The sequence below is a fragment of the Schistocerca serialis genome, chromosome 2, assembly GCF_023864345.2.
Source record: "Schistocerca serialis cubense isolate TAMUIC-IGC-003099 chromosome 2, iqSchSeri2.2, whole genome shotgun sequence".
Taxonomy (NCBI): domain Eukaryota; kingdom Metazoa; phylum Arthropoda; class Insecta; order Orthoptera; family Acrididae; genus Schistocerca; species Schistocerca serialis.
The window spans coordinates 277,766,946-277,782,001 of NC_064639.1; the positions used below are offsets into that span (position 1 = coordinate 277,766,946).

Here is a 15,056-nt window from a genome sequence, read left to right on the forward strand (position 1 = left end):
TAAATTCATATACTCAAAATATTACTTTATGGAGATTACAACGTGACCAAAACTTGAGATATTATTCGACAGATAGACCTCTGCATTCTGTCTAATCTCTGATGTCTGTAACAGACGACTTAGTTTCGAACAAAATGTATTGAGTGCCGTGATTATACGGATTTGAGAAACTCTTTTGGTGGTACATTCTGCGCTATATTTGTGCGGCTGCACCTGGCGAACGTGTAACGGGTGCAGAACTCATGCCGGTGTACTGTGGCAACGTGGATGCGACAATTACATCAACTGTAAGTTCTCTAATAGAACAAACGAGGAGCATCAAATCAAGTGTCAGGATGGCCGAGCGGTCTAAGGCGCCAGACTCAAGGAAAAACCTTGGCTGCAGTAGCAGCTAGAGCCTTCTGGTCCTCGAATGAGGGCGTGGGTTCGAATCCCACTCCTGACACAGATTTTGTCGCTTCTCTGGAGCACCCTGTGTATCGTTGAGATCCTTTGTAAAGTGCAACAGCACGATTCTGGCCGTGTTCTCCTAAGTGAAACCAAAACTTTGTATCAAACACAAGCGCACCTACGGCAACCAAACTGTTTCTTCGGTAGTGTGAGCTACAAACAGAGAGTGTTGGTTGTAAATACGACGTTCCCTCGTGAGGTTACTTCCGCGCCACAGCCGCAAACACGTCAAAAGGGACACCTGTGGTATGAAAACGACTCTTGTCTGGAGATGCAGAGTGCTAACGACAGTGTGAGGAAACAGTGCAGGCTGACCAGTACATCCTCTGTACAATAACAGTCGCTGATGAAATACAGAGAGCTCGAAATAAATTCATATACTCAAAATATTACTTTATGGAGATTACAACGTGACCAAAACTTGAGATATTATTCGACAGATAGACCTCTGCATTCTGTCTAATCTCTGATGTCTGTAACAGACGACTTAGTTTCGAACAAAATGTATTGAGTGCCGTGATTATACGGATTTGAGAAACTCTTTTGGTGGTACATTCTGCGCTATATTTGTGCGGCTGCACCTGGCGAACGTGTAACGGGTGCAGAACTCATGCCGGTGTACTGTGGCAACGTGGATGCGACAATTACATCAACTGTAAGTTCTCTAATAGAACAAACGAGGAGCATCAAATCAAGTGTCAGGATGGCCGAGCGGTCTAAGGCGCCAGACTCAAGGAAAAACCTTGGCTGCAGTAGCAGCTAGAGCCTTCTGGTCCTCGAATGAGGGCGTGGGTTCGAATCCCACTCCTGACACAGATTTTGTCGCTTCTCTGGAGCACCCTGTGTATCGTTGAGATCCTTTGTAAAGTGCAACAGCACGATTCTGGCCGTGTTCTCCTAAGTGAAACCAAAAATTTGTATCAAACACAAGCGCACCTACGGCAACCAAACTGTTTCTTCGGTAGTGTGAGCTACAAACAGAGAGTGTTGGTTGTAAATACGACGTTCCCTCGTGAGGTTACTTCCGCGCCACAGCCGCAAACACGTCAAAAGGGACACCTGTGGTATGAAAACGACTCTTGTCTGGAGATGCAGAGTGCTAACGACAGTGTGAGGAAACAGTGCAGGCTGACCAGTACATCCTCTGTACAATAACAGTCGCTGATGAAATACAGAGAGCTCGAAATAAATTCATATACTCAAAATATTACTTTATGGAGATTACAACGTGACCAAAACTTGAGATATTATTCGACAGATAGACCTCTGCATTCTGTCTAATCTCTGATGTCTGTAACAGACGACTTAGTTTCGAACAAAATGTATTGAGTGCCGTGATTATACGGATTTGAGAAACTCTTTTGGTGGTACATTCTGCGCTATATTTGTGCGGCTGCACCTGGCGAACGTGTAACGGGTGCAGAACTCATGCCGGTGTACTGTGGCAACGTGGATGCGACAATTACATCAACTGTAAGTTCTCTAATAGAACAAACGAGGAGCATCAAATCAAGTGTCAGGATGGCCGAGCGGTCTAAGGCGCCAGACTCAAGGAAAAACCTTGGCTGCAGTAGCAGCTAGAGCCTTCTGGTCCTCGAATGAGGGCGTGGGTTCGAATCCCACTCCTGACACAGATTTTGTCGCTTCTCTGGAGCACCCTGTGTATCGTTGAGATCCTTTGTAAAGTGCAACAGCACGATTCTGGCCGTGTTCTCCTAAGTGAAACCAAAAATTTGTATCAAACACAAGCGCACCTACGGCAACCAAACTGTTTCTTCGGTAGTGTGAGCTACAAACAGAGAGTGTTGGTTGTAAATACGACGTTCCCTCGTGAGGTTACTTCCGCGCCACAGCCGCAAACACGTCAAAAGGGACACCTGTGGTATGAAAACGACTCTTGTCTGGAGATGCAGAGTGCTAACGACAGTGTGAGGAAACAGTGCAGGCTGACCAGTACATCCTCTGTACAATAACAGTCGCTGATGAAATACAGAGAGCTCGAAATAAATTCATATACTCAAAATATTACTTTATGGAGATTACAACGTGACCAAAACTTGAGATATTATTCGACAGATAGACCTCTGCATTCTGTCTAATCTCTGATGTCTGTAACAGACGACTTAGTTTCGAACAAAATGTATTGAGTGCCGTGATTATACGGATTTGAGAAACTCTTTTGGTGGTACATTCTGCGCTATATTTGTGCGGCTGCACCTGGCGAACGTGTAACGGGTGCAGAACTCATGCCGGTGTACTGTGGCAACGTGGATGCGACAATTACATCAACTGTAAGTTCTCTAATAGAACAAACGAGGAGCATCAAATCAAGTGTCAGGATGGCCGAGCGGTCTAAGGCGCCAGACTCAAGGAAAAACCTTGGCTGCAGTAGCAGCTAGAGCCTTCTGGTCCTCGAATGAGGGCGTGGGTTCGAATCCCACTCCTCACACAGATTTTGTCGCTTCTCTGGAGCACCCTGTGTATCGTTGAGATCCTTTGTAAAGTGCAACAGCACGATTCTGGCCGTGTTCTCCTAAGTGAAACCAAAAATTTGTATCAAACACAAGCGCACCTACGGCAACCAAACTGTTTCTTCGGTAGTGTGAGCTACAAACAGAGAGTGTTGGTTGTAAATACGACGTTCCCTCGTGAGGTTACTTCCGCGCCACAGCCGCAAACACGTCAAAAGGGACACCTGTGGTATGAAAACGACTCTTGTCTGGAGATGCAGAGTGCTAACGACAGTGTGAGGAAACAGTGCAGGCTGACCAGTACATCCTCTGTACAATAACAGTCGCTGATGAAATACAGAGAGCTCGAAATAAATTCATATACTCAAAATATTACTTTATGGAGATTACAACGTGACCAAAACTTGAGATATTATTCGACAGATAGACCTCTGCATTCTGTCTAATCTCTGATGTCTGTAACAGACGACTTAGTTTCGAACAAAATGTATTGAGTGCCGTGATTATACGGATTTGAGAAACTCTTTTGGTGGTACATTCTGCGCTATATTTGTGCGGCTGCACCTGGCGAACGTGTAACGGGTGCAGAACTCATGCCGGTGTACTGTGGCAACGTGGATGCGACAATTACATCAACTGTAAGTTCTCTAATAGAACAAACGAGGAGCATCAAATCAAGTGTCAGGATGGCCGAGCGGTCTAAGGCGCCAGACTCAAGGAAAAACCTTGGCTGCAGTAGCAGCTAGAGCCTTCTGGTCCTCGAATGAGGGCGTGGGTTCGAATCCCACTCCTGACACAGATTTTGTCGCTTCTCTGGAGCACCCTGTGTATCGTTGAGATCCTTTGTAAAGTGCAACAGCACGATTCTGGCCGTGTTCTCCTAAGTGAAACCAAAAATTTGTATCAAACACAAGCGCACCTACGGCAACCAAACTGTTTCTTCGGTAGTGTGAGCTACAAACAGAGAGTGTTGGTTGTAAATACGACGTTCCCTCGTGAGGTTACTTCCGCGCCACAGCCGCAAACACGTCAAAAGGGACACCTGTGGTATGAAAACGACTCTTGTCTGGAGATGCAGAGTGCTAACGACAGTGTGAGGAAACAGTGCAGGCTGACCAGTACATCCTCTGTACAATAACAGTCGCTGATGAAATACAGAGAGCTCGAAATAAATTCATATACTCAAAATATTACTTTATGGAGATTACAACGTGACCAAAACTTGAGATATTATTCGACAGATAGACCTCTGCATTCTGTCTAATCTCTGATGTCTGTAACAGACGACTTAGTTTCGAACAAAATGTATTGAGTGCCGTGATTATACGGATTTGAGAAACTCTTTTGGTGGTACATTCTGCGCTATATTGTGCGGCTGCACCTGGCGAACGTGTAACGGGTGCAGAACTCATGCCGGTGTACTGTGGCAACGTGGATGCGACAATTACATCAACTGTAAGTTCTCTAATAGAACAAACGAGGAGCATCAAATCAAGTGTCAGGATGGCCGAGCGGTCACAGTTCGGCGCTAGCGGCCGTGCGAAGCGGAGGTCCGATACTTCCGCCTGTGCGGCGCGTGCGAGTGTTTGTTTACTTGTGGACTTAGTCTGCGCGCGAGCTAGTAACAACGATCATGGCGAACAAGTACAGGAAAACTACATTACGGTTCAATTTCTGCAAAGACTACGAACGACCAAAGGCTCTAGCAGTGGAACGATTCATTCGAGAGGACGTCAAGATACCGCCAAATGATATTGTTGGAATTCACCTGTCCATCGTTAGTCCCACGGTGTATGTTAAGATGGTAAATGACGCGGCGTGTGAGAGAATTCTACAGGCGACAAAAGCAGGTCTCCGATTTTGCCATAGTGACGGGAATGTCGGCACGGTAACTGTAGAACATGCTGGTCTGGGTATACGGACAATACGTGTTTTTGAGCTGCCATTTGAGCTCCCGGCTGACGAAGTTATCGAGGCTTTTAAGCCATACGGCACAGTACATGGTCACACAGCAGAACGCTGGACACAATTCGCCACATACCCCGTTCTTAACGGAGTGCGGCAGATCACTATTGATCTTCAGAAGCATGTACCGTCCTATCTGACAATTGGTGGTTGTCGGGCGGTGGTGATTTACGATGGTCAACCACGTACATGTTCTGGATGTGGCCAGGAGGGACACCTCAGGTCGAACTGTATGCAACGACGGATTACGCAACTGCCTTCAGATGTGCGGGAGCCGTCGCCGGCGATGACAGTACTACCGATCACCTATGCCAAAGCCCTCACTGCGTCCGCTGATGACCGAAAGGGCACAGCCTCGGTGGAAGATCAAGATGGCACTCTCCGAAACCTTGTCGCAGACGTCGGGATGACAGAGCATGCTGCTCCGTCGAGCATACAATCTACGGCGACATCAGATGAGACCGAACTCCCACCCAGCACACCGATAGTACAAGAAGCAGTTCCAGCCACTACGGATGCTGTTCCGTCTGAAACGCACTCTGAGACGACATCATTAGTTTCGACCGAACTCCCACCAAGTTCAACGATGGGACTCGAAACACTTCCAGTTCCTACGGATGCTTTTCTGTTGGGCAGCCGTGATTCCCTGCAATCTGAGGACACGGACGGAAGATCACGCAAACAGCGTTCCCCGAAAAGGAGGAAACGGCGGCGTCGCACGACATCTCCTCGGGATGACTCCCCTTGCCCCGACGACGATGTGCCTGTGGACCAAGACGACACAACAGCCTCTACGAAACAGGATGAGGTACTGGGAACTGTTCGATCCGACCCACAGCGGTCAGTCACATTGACGGTACCGGGACGTGGTGATTCTGAAGAGAAATCACAGCCAGTTGGCTCTCCAGACGCAGATGCTGTGGCAATGGACACGAATATATCACAGCCTGAAAAGATGTGGTATGAGGATATTGAGGAGGCGCCGGACGTTATACAGAGGCAGCCGGCACTCACGAAGACGGACTAATAATTGCTGAAGGTGAAGGGAGAGGGGCGAGAGAACGTCTTCTAACTCAGCCCCCGGCGCCGGTGCAGGAAGATGTTGTTGCGCCTCGACAGAGTGGGATTCAAAGCCATGCGAACCGTATTGCGACATTAAATATCAATGACGTGCGTTCCCCGGCCAAAATACACCTATTGAAGGAAACGTTTTGGGCATCTGATGTGGATATTGCTTTGCTGCAGGAAGTCCACATAGCTGCACTCCCATACATCGCAGGCTACCAATCCTATTCGTCACATGGAGATCACAATGGGAGTGGGGTGGCAGTTTACGTGCGAGATGGCTTCCCAGTGGAAAACGTGTGTTATCTTCCGTCGGCCAGGGGAATGGCTTTCACGACGTTTGGGACACGCATCATCAATCTTTATGCACCGTCGGGAAACAATCGGCGGCGGGAAAGGGCGCGATTTTATGCAGAAGACATTGCTCCATTATTCCATGGACGTTATGAATGTGTAATAATTGGTGGAGATTTCAACTGTGTTCTCAGCCAGAAAGACCAATGGCCGCAAGCAAACATCAGCCAGGAGTTGCGAATCGTTGTCAACGACCTTGTACTTAGTGACACGTGGGAATTACGACATGGAGCTGCACCGGGATACACCTATGTGACAAGTCATTCGGCGAGCAGATTAGATCGCATTTATATCTCACGGGCTCATGCAAATGATGTCCAGGACGCGGAACGCTGGCCATTGGCGTTTTCCGATCACAGCGCTTACATCTGTACGGTGCTTCTTCCCCGTAGAGAGGTGTGGAACAGTAAGGCCCCGTGGAAACTAAACATTCAACATCTACATGATCCTGAATGCCGTCAACGGATCCTTGAGACATGGACGATGTGCGAGCGAAGGGTTGGAAGGTATGCGACGAAGCTTGATTGGTGGCTGACTTGTACTAAACCGGCGCTTCGCCGTACGTTCATCTCATATAGCAGGGAAATGGCTGAATGGCGCCGCCGTACCACCGACTTTTATTTTGCAGCACTGCGCGACCTGGATGTTGGCCCGCCGGGACAGGACATCTGGATCGAACGCAAAAGGATAAAAGCTAAACTAGTGGCTTTAGCTCGGAAACATCTTCAGGGAACCATGGTGCGCGCCAGATGTCACGATACGATAAGGCACGAGATTCCTTCCATGCACCACGTCGTGAATGAACGAAAGCACCGACGACGCGTTTTGGTACGGGAGTTAATCACCCGCGAAGACCGAAGAGTGACGCGTCAAGCTGACATTGTCTCTGCATTCGTCGACCATTACCAACACATCTATCGGGAAGAAGCAGCCTCTTTCGATGACCTCGACCGTATAGCCACGTCCGTCTCCCGTACACTGACGGTGGAAGCCGCGGGCACCTTACTGGAAGCCATTAGATGTGAGGAAGTACATGATGCGATCGCACAAGGTGCGTTGAATCGGTCCCCAGGCATTGATGGGCTTCCTGCTGAATTCTATCGCGAATTTCGCAACGAAATGGCACCGCGATGGACGGAAATGTACAACGAGATGTTAAATTCCGATGCGCCTATTCCGCCGGCTTTTATGGAAGGCCTCCTGGTGCCAGTACATAAACCGAAGCCAGGAATTACGGTCACACATTATCGCCCCATCACCCTGCTTAATGCCGACTATAAGATCTTTGCACGGTTGCTAGCGTCCCGATGTCGTATGTTAATTCGTAGCGTTCTCTCTCCGGAACAGACGACACCGGGTGGATCGGTGAATGTGCAAACAGCTACTGGCGAATGCCGTGATGTGATAGCGCTGGCGGAGGAGTGCCGGCTTAAAGCGGCGATGGTGGCGGTTGATTTTGACAGTGCTTTTGATAAGGTGCGCCACAACTATCTGTATGCTGTACTGGAACAAATGGGTTTTCCAGACCGTTTTACTGGTCTCATTAGAAGGATTTACGGGGGCGCACAATCCTTGGTACAGGTTAATGGGCGTATAGCAGGGCCCATTCAAATTCGACGATCCATTCGCCAGGGCTGCCCTCTTTCGATGCTGCTGTTCGCGATAGCGTTGGAACCATTAATTGGGAGGCTCACCAATTCTCTTTCTGGGATGGAACTACGGGGCTACACCTTCAAATGTCGTGCCTATGCGGACGACCTCCTGCTTCTCGTTCGTTCTGAGGAAGAGGTGAAGACGGTCCTTGAACTGTTGTTGGACCACAGTGTGATCGCGGGTGGTGCAGTGAACATGAACAAATCGGCGGCAATGCCGGTGGGAAGGGGCCTTACGCCGGAAGAAATCAGTCCGTTTCCTTATGTGCAACGATTCCGCTATCTCGGCATAGACTTTACCTCATCTGTAAAACATAGTGCAGCAGTTAACTACCGACGTATTTTACAGACAACACGTACCATGGTCCGACAATATCTCCTACGGCGTCTTGATCCTTTGCAGCGAGTCGAGTACCTGAACACTTATGTGGTTTCTCGAATGGTGCATATTTCGCAGATCCTGCCCCTACCACTCACGCTCGGACGTCGCCTTCAATCAGCACTAGGCTATTTCGTGATGATTGGATCGCCCCTCAAGGTGCGATACGAAACGCTCACTCTCCCTACGGACAAGGGGGGACTCGGACTTACGAATGTTCACTGCCGTGCGACGGCGCTCCTTCTAGCCACAATGTATAAGCAATGGCGTAGCGGGCGTGATTCCCTTACATCCCGCCTACTGGATCTCCTGGTTCCAGCGTCCCTCACACCTCCGGTGGCGGTGGGCAACATTACGCCACATTTTGCGCATGTCTCAACATTTATCGTGGAACTTAGTTATATCAGAGACGAGCTTCCGCGCACGAGACCGCCATGCGCGAAGGATTTTTATGTTTGGTTGCTACGACGGATACGTTGTAATGTAATTGAACTGAAACACCCCAGGTTGCATTGGCCGAAGATTTGGAGACATGTGCACCAAAAATTCTTTCCTACCTTCGTTCGGGCACTGTGGTTCTCTGTCGCCTGTGGCAAGTTCAACACCCACCAACGGCTCCATGCAATTGGACTAGTGGACACTCCACTATGCCCGAAATGTCACCAAGTGGATGACGACCATCACCGCTTAACTTGTATCGCGGTGGAGGACGTCTGGCTCCTAGGAAGACAGATGGTGGCTTGCTACCTCCGTGTGACCCCGCAACATATTACACCTGCTTCCTTCTTACATCCAGAGAGTGACTACTTTCCGGCGACTAAATCACAGTCGATCCTCTGGATCAAAGGTTGGACGATCGCGTACCTCTATGGGGATACTGCCACGTCGCGACTTGACTTTTGGTATTTCTTGCAGCAAGCCCACAGTGAGGTTCACAGATGGTCACACTATCGGAAAACCTTTGCCAATTATCTTCAGGCAGTCTTCCTCGACCCCCCACGCAGTTGGGATGTGCCGGGTGCAGCCGGTGTGCACATTTGACAGCTGATGATGAACCTCACGCTTCTCTCACCACTCACTATGTGATGCACATACCATACGATGAAATGGTCTATATGTTCCTTTTAACAGAGTGATCCTTATTGAAAATAAATAAATAAATAAAAACAACATCCCTGTTCCTTTCAATTTGTGATTTGTTTTAAAATATTTTGTTTTCTTTCTTTTTGGCAGAGGATGCATTTCATTTAGTGTTTGCAAAAAAAAAAAAAAAAAAAAAAAAAAAAAAAAAAAAAAAAAAAAGCGGTCTAAGGCGCCAGACTCAAGGAAAAACCTTGGCTGCAGTAGCAGCTAGAGCCTTCTGGTCCTCGAATGAGGGCGTGGGTTCGAATCCCACTCCTGACACAGATTTTGTCGCTTCTCTGGAGCACCCTGTGTATCGTTGAGATCCTTTGTAAAGTGCAACAGCACGATTCTGGCCGTGTTCTCCTAAGTGAAACCAAAAATTTGTATCAAACACAAGCGCACCTACGGCAACCAAACTGTTTCTTCGGTAGTGTGAGCTACAAACAGAGAGTGTTGGTTGTAAATACGACGTTCCCTCGTGAGGTTACTTCCGCGCCACAGCCGCAAACACGTCAAAAGGGACACCTGTGGTATGAAAACGACTCTTGTCTGGAGATGCAGAGTGCTAACGACAGTGTGAGGAAACAGTGCAGGCTGACCAGTACATCCTCTGTACAATAACAGTCGCTGATGAAATACAGAGAGCTCGAAATAAATTCATATACTCAAAATATTACTTTATGGAGATTACAACGTGACCAAAACTTGAGATATTATTCGACAGATAGACCTCTGCATTCTGTCTAATCTCTGATGTCTGTAACAGACGACTTAGTTTCGAACAAAATGTATTGAGTGCCGTGATTATACGGATTTGAGAAACTCTTTTGGTGGTACATTCTGCGCTATATTTGTGCGGCTGCACCTGGCGAACGTGTAACGGGTGCAGAACTCATGCCGGTGTACTGTGGCAACGTGGATGCGACAATTACATCAACTGTAAGTTCTCTAATAGAACAAACGAGGAGCATCAAATCAAGTGTCAGGATGGCCGAGCGGTCTAAGGCGCCAGACTCAAGGAAAAACCTTGGCTACAGTAGCAGCTAGAGCCTTCTGGTCCTCGAATGAGGGCGTGGGTTCGAATCCCACTCCTGACACAGATTTTGTCGCTTCTCTGGAGCACCCTGTGTATCGTTGAGATCCTTTGTAAAGTGCAACAGCACGATTCTGGCCGTGTTCTCCTAAGTGAAACCAAAAATTTGTATCAAACACAAGCGCACCTACGGCAACCAAACTGTTTCTTCGGTAGTGTGAGCTACAAACAGAGAGTGTTGGTTGTAAATACGACGTTCCCTCGTGAGGTTACTTCCGCGCCACAGCCGCAAACACGTCAAAAGGGACACCTGTGGTATGAAAACGACTCTTGTCTGGAGATGCAGAGTGCTAACGACAGTGTGAGGAAACAGTGCAGGCTGACCAGTACATCCTCTGTACAATAACAGTCGCTGATGAAATACAGAGAGCTCGAAATAAATTCATATACTCAAAATATTACTTTATGGAGATTACAACGTGACCAAAACTTGAGATATTATTCGACAGATAGACCTCTGCATTCTGTCTAATCTCTGATGTCTGTAACAGACGACTTAGTTTCGAACAAAATGTATTGAGTGCCGTGATTATACGGATTTGAGAAACTCTTTTGGTGGTACATTCTGCGCTATATTTGTGCGGCTGCACCTGGCGAACGTGTAACGGGTGCAGAACTCATGCCGGTGTACTGTGGCAACGTGGATGCGACAATTACATCAACTGTAAGTTCTCTAATAGAACAAACGAGGAGCATCAAATCAAGTGTCAGGATGGCCGAGCGGTCTAAGGCGCCAGACTCAAGGAAAAACCTTGGCTGCAGTAGCAGCTAGAGCCTTCTGGTCCTCGAATGAGGGCGTGGGTTCGAATCCCACTCCTGACACAGATTTTGTCGCTTCTCTGGAGCACCCTGTGTATCGTTGAGATCCTTTGTAAAGTGCAACAGCACGATTCTGGCCGTGTTCTCCTAAGTGAAACCAAAAATTTGTATCAAACACAAGCGCACCTACGGCAACCAAACTGTTTCTTCGGTAGTGTGAGCTACAAACAGAGAGTGTTGGTTGTAAATACGACGTTCCCTCGTGAGGTTACTTCCGCGCCACAGCCGCAAACACGTCAAAAGGGACACCTGTGGTATGAAAACGACTCTTGTCTGGAGATGCAGAGTGCTAACGACAGTGTGAGGAAACAGTGCAGGCTGACCAGTACATCCTCTGTACAATAACAGTCGCTGATGAAATACAGAGAGCTCGAAATAAATTCATATACTCAAAATATTACTTTATGGAGATTACAACGTGACCAAAACTTGAGATATTATTCGACAGATAGACCTCTGCATTCTGTCTAATCTCTGATGTCTGTAACAGACGACTTAGTTTCGAACAAAATGTATTGAGTGCCGTGATTATACGGATTTGAGAAACTCTTTTGGTGGTACATTCTGCGCTATATTTGTGCGGCTGCACCTGGCGAACGTGTAACGGGTGCAGAACTCATGCCGGTGTACTGTGGCAACGTGGATGCGACAATTACATCAACTGTAAGTTCTCTAATAGAACAAACGAGGAGCATCAAATCAAGTGTCAGGATGGCCGAGCGGTCTAAGGCGCCAGACTCAAGGAAAAACCTTGGCTGCAGTAGCAGCTAGAGCCTTCTGGTCCTCGAATGAGGGCGTGGGTTCGAATCCCACTCCTGACACAGATTTTGTCGCTTCTCTGGAGCACCCTGTGTATCGTTGAGATCCTTTGTAAAGTGTAACAGCACGATTCTGGCCGTGTTCTCCTAAGTGAAACCAAAAATTTGTATCAAACACAAGCGCACCTACGGCAACCAAACTGTTTCTTCGGTAGTGTGAGCTACAAACAGAGAGTGTTGGTTGTAAATACGACGTTCCCTCGTGAGGTTACTTCCGCGCCACAGCCGCAAACACGTCAAAAGGGACACCTGTGGTATGAAAACGACTCTTGTCTGGAGATGCAGAGTGCTAACGACAGTGTGAGGAAACAGTGCAGGCTGACCAGTACATCCTCTGTACAATAACAGTCGCTGATGAAATACAGAGAGCTCGAAATAAATTCATATACTCAAAATATTACTTTATGGAGATTACAACGTGACCAAAACTTGAGATATTATTCGACAGATAGACCTCTGCATTCTGTCTAATCTCTGATGTCTGTAACAGACGACTTAGTTTCGAACAAAATGTATTGAGTGCCGTGATTATACGGATTTGAGAAACTCTTTTGGTGGTACATTCTGCGCTATATTTGTGCGGCTGCACCTGGCGAACGTGTAACGGGTGCAGAACTCATGCCGGTGTACTGTGGCAACGTGGATGCGACAATTACATCAACTGTAAGTTCTCTAATAGAACAAACGAGGAGCATCAAATCAAGTGTCAGGATGGCCGAGCGGTCTAAGGCGCCAGACTCAAGGAAAAACCTTGGCTGCAGTAGCAGCTAGAGCCTTCTGGTCCTCGAATGAGGGCGTGGGTTCGAATCCCACTCCTGACACAGATTTTGTCGCTTCTCTGGAGCACCCTGTGTATCGTTGAGATCCTTTGTAAAGTGCAACAGCACGATTCTGGCCGTGTTCTCCTAAGTGAAACCAAAAATTTGTATCAAACACAAGCGCACCTACGGCAACCAAACTGTTTCTTCGGTAGTGTGAGCTACAAACAGAGAGTGTTGGTTGTAAATACGACGTTCCCTCGTGAGGTTACTTCCGCGCCACAGCCGCAAACACGTCAAAAGGGACACCTGTGGTATGAAAACGACTCTTGTCTGGAGATGCAGAGTGCTAACGACAGTGTGAGGAAACAGTGCAGGCTGACCAGTACATCCTCTGTACAATAACAGTCGCTGATGAAATACAGAGAGCTCGAAATAAATTCATATACTCAAAATATTACTTTATGGAGATTACAACGTGACCAAAACTTGAGATATTATTCGACAGATAGACCTCTGCATTCTGTCTAATCTCTGATGTCTGTAACAGACGACTTAGTTTCGAACAAAATGTATTGAGTGCCGTGATTATACGGATTTGAGAAACTCTTTTGGTGGTACATTCTGCGCTATATTTGTGCGGCTGCACCTGGCGAACGTGTAACGGGTGCAGAACTCATGCCGGTGTACTGTGGCAACGTGGATGCGACAATTACATCAACTGTAAGTTCTCTAATAGAACAAACGAGGAGCATCAAATCAAGTGTCAGGATGGCCGAGCGGTCTAAGGCGCCAGACTCAAGGAAAAACCTTGGCTGCAGTAGCAACTAGAGCCTTCTGGTCCTCGAATGAGGGCGTGGGTTCGAATCCCACTCCTGACACAGATTTTGTCGCTTCTCTGGAGCACCCTGTGTATCGTTGAGATCCTTTGTAAAGTGCAACAGCACGATTCTGGCCGTGTTCTCCTAAGTGAAACCAAAAATTTGTATCAAACACAAGCGCACCTACGGCAACCAAACTGTTTCTTCGGTAGTGTGAGCTACAAACAGAGAGTGTTGGTTGTAAATACGACGTTCCCTCGTGAGGTTACTTCCGCGCCACAGCCGCAAACACGTCAAAAGGGACACCTGTGGTATGAAAACGACTCTTGTCTGGAGATGCAGAGTGCTAACGACAGTGTGAGGAAACAGTGCAGGCTGACCAGTACATCCTCTGTACAATAACAGTCGCTGATGAAATACAGAGAGCTCGAAATAAATTCATATACTCAAAATATTACTTTATGGAGATTACAACGTGACCAAAACTTGAGATATTATTCGACAGATAGACCTCTGCATTCTGTCTAATCTCTGATGTCTGTAACAGACGACTTAGTTTCGAACAAAATGTATTGAGTGCCGTGATTATACGGATTTGAGAAACTCTTTTGGTGGTACATTCTGCGCTATATTTGTGCGGCTGCACCTGGCGAACGTGTAACGGGTGCAGAACTCATGCCGGTGTACTGTGGCAACGTGGATGCGACAATTACATCAACTGTAAGTTCTCTAATAGAACAAACGAGGAGCATCAAATCAAGTGTCAGGATGGCCGAGCGGTCTAAGGCGCCAGACTCAAGGAAAAACCTTGGCTGCAGTAGCAGCTAGAGCCTTCTGGTCCTCGAATGAGGGCGTGGGTTCGAATCCCACTCCTGACACAGATTTTGTCGCTTCTCTGGAGCACCCTGTGTATCGTTGAGATCCTTTGTAAAGTGCAACAGCACGATTCTGGCCGTGTTCTCCTAAGTGAAACCAAAAATTTGTATCAAACACAAGCGCACCTACGGCAACCAAACTGTTTCTTCGGTAGTGTGAGCTACAAACAGAGAGTGTTGGTTGTAAATACGACGTTCCCTCGTGAGGTTACTTCCGCGCCACAGCCGCAAACACGTCAAAAGGGACACCTGTGGTATGAAAACGACTCTTGTCTGGAGATGCAGAGTGCTAACGACAGTGTGAGGAAACAGTGCAGGCTGACCAGTACATCCTCTGTACAATAACAGTCGCTGATGAAATACAGAGAGCTCGAAATAAATTCATATACTCAAAATATTACTTTATGGAGA

General features: G+C 47.5%; 11 non-coding genes across 11 annotated transcripts; all 11 read left to right on the plus strand.

The window, feature by feature from the left end:
• Nucleotides 1–329: 329 nt before the first annotated feature.
• On the plus strand, nucleotides 330–445 carry Trnal-caa (transfer RNA leucine (anticodon CAA)). Its single transcript has 2 exons — nucleotides 330–367; nucleotides 400–445. It is a non-coding gene; the product is annotated as a tRNA-Leu (tRNA).
• Nucleotides 446–1,147: 702 nt separating this feature from the next.
• On the plus strand, nucleotides 1,148–1,263 carry Trnal-caa (transfer RNA leucine (anticodon CAA)). The gene is made up of 2 exons: nucleotides 1,148–1,185; nucleotides 1,218–1,263. It is a non-coding gene; the product is annotated as a tRNA-Leu (tRNA).
• Nucleotides 1,264–1,965: 702 nt separating this feature from the next.
• Nucleotides 1,966–2,081, plus strand: Trnal-caa (transfer RNA leucine (anticodon CAA)). Its single transcript has 2 exons — nucleotides 1,966–2,003; nucleotides 2,036–2,081. It is a non-coding gene; the product is annotated as a tRNA-Leu (tRNA).
• Nucleotides 2,082–2,783: 702 nt separating this feature from the next.
• On the plus strand, nucleotides 2,784–2,899 carry Trnal-caa (transfer RNA leucine (anticodon CAA)). Its single transcript has 2 exons — nucleotides 2,784–2,821; nucleotides 2,854–2,899. It is a non-coding gene; the product is annotated as a tRNA-Leu (tRNA).
• A 702-nt stretch (nucleotides 2,900–3,601) lies between these two features.
• Nucleotides 3,602–3,717, plus strand: Trnal-caa (transfer RNA leucine (anticodon CAA)). Its single transcript has 2 exons — nucleotides 3,602–3,639; nucleotides 3,672–3,717. It is a non-coding gene; the product is annotated as a tRNA-Leu (tRNA).
• A 6,725-nt stretch (nucleotides 3,718–10,442) lies between these two features.
• On the plus strand, nucleotides 10,443–10,558 carry Trnal-caa (transfer RNA leucine (anticodon CAA)). Its single transcript has 2 exons — nucleotides 10,443–10,480; nucleotides 10,513–10,558. It is a non-coding gene; the product is annotated as a tRNA-Leu (tRNA).
• A 702-nt stretch (nucleotides 10,559–11,260) lies between these two features.
• Nucleotides 11,261–11,376, plus strand: Trnal-caa (transfer RNA leucine (anticodon CAA)). The gene is made up of 2 exons: nucleotides 11,261–11,298; nucleotides 11,331–11,376. It is a non-coding gene; the product is annotated as a tRNA-Leu (tRNA).
• A 702-nt stretch (nucleotides 11,377–12,078) lies between these two features.
• On the plus strand, nucleotides 12,079–12,194 carry Trnal-caa (transfer RNA leucine (anticodon CAA)). Its single transcript has 2 exons — nucleotides 12,079–12,116; nucleotides 12,149–12,194. It is a non-coding gene; the product is annotated as a tRNA-Leu (tRNA).
• A 702-nt stretch (nucleotides 12,195–12,896) lies between these two features.
• On the plus strand, nucleotides 12,897–13,012 carry Trnal-caa (transfer RNA leucine (anticodon CAA)). The gene is made up of 2 exons: nucleotides 12,897–12,934; nucleotides 12,967–13,012. It is a non-coding gene; the product is annotated as a tRNA-Leu (tRNA).
• A 702-nt stretch (nucleotides 13,013–13,714) lies between these two features.
• Trnal-caa (transfer RNA leucine (anticodon CAA)) lies at nucleotides 13,715–13,830 on the plus strand. The gene is made up of 2 exons: nucleotides 13,715–13,752; nucleotides 13,785–13,830. It is a non-coding gene; the product is annotated as a tRNA-Leu (tRNA).
• Nucleotides 13,831–14,532: 702 nt separating this feature from the next.
• On the plus strand, nucleotides 14,533–14,648 carry Trnal-caa (transfer RNA leucine (anticodon CAA)). The gene is made up of 2 exons: nucleotides 14,533–14,570; nucleotides 14,603–14,648. It is a non-coding gene; the product is annotated as a tRNA-Leu (tRNA).
• Nucleotides 14,649–15,056: the final 408 nt, after the last annotated feature.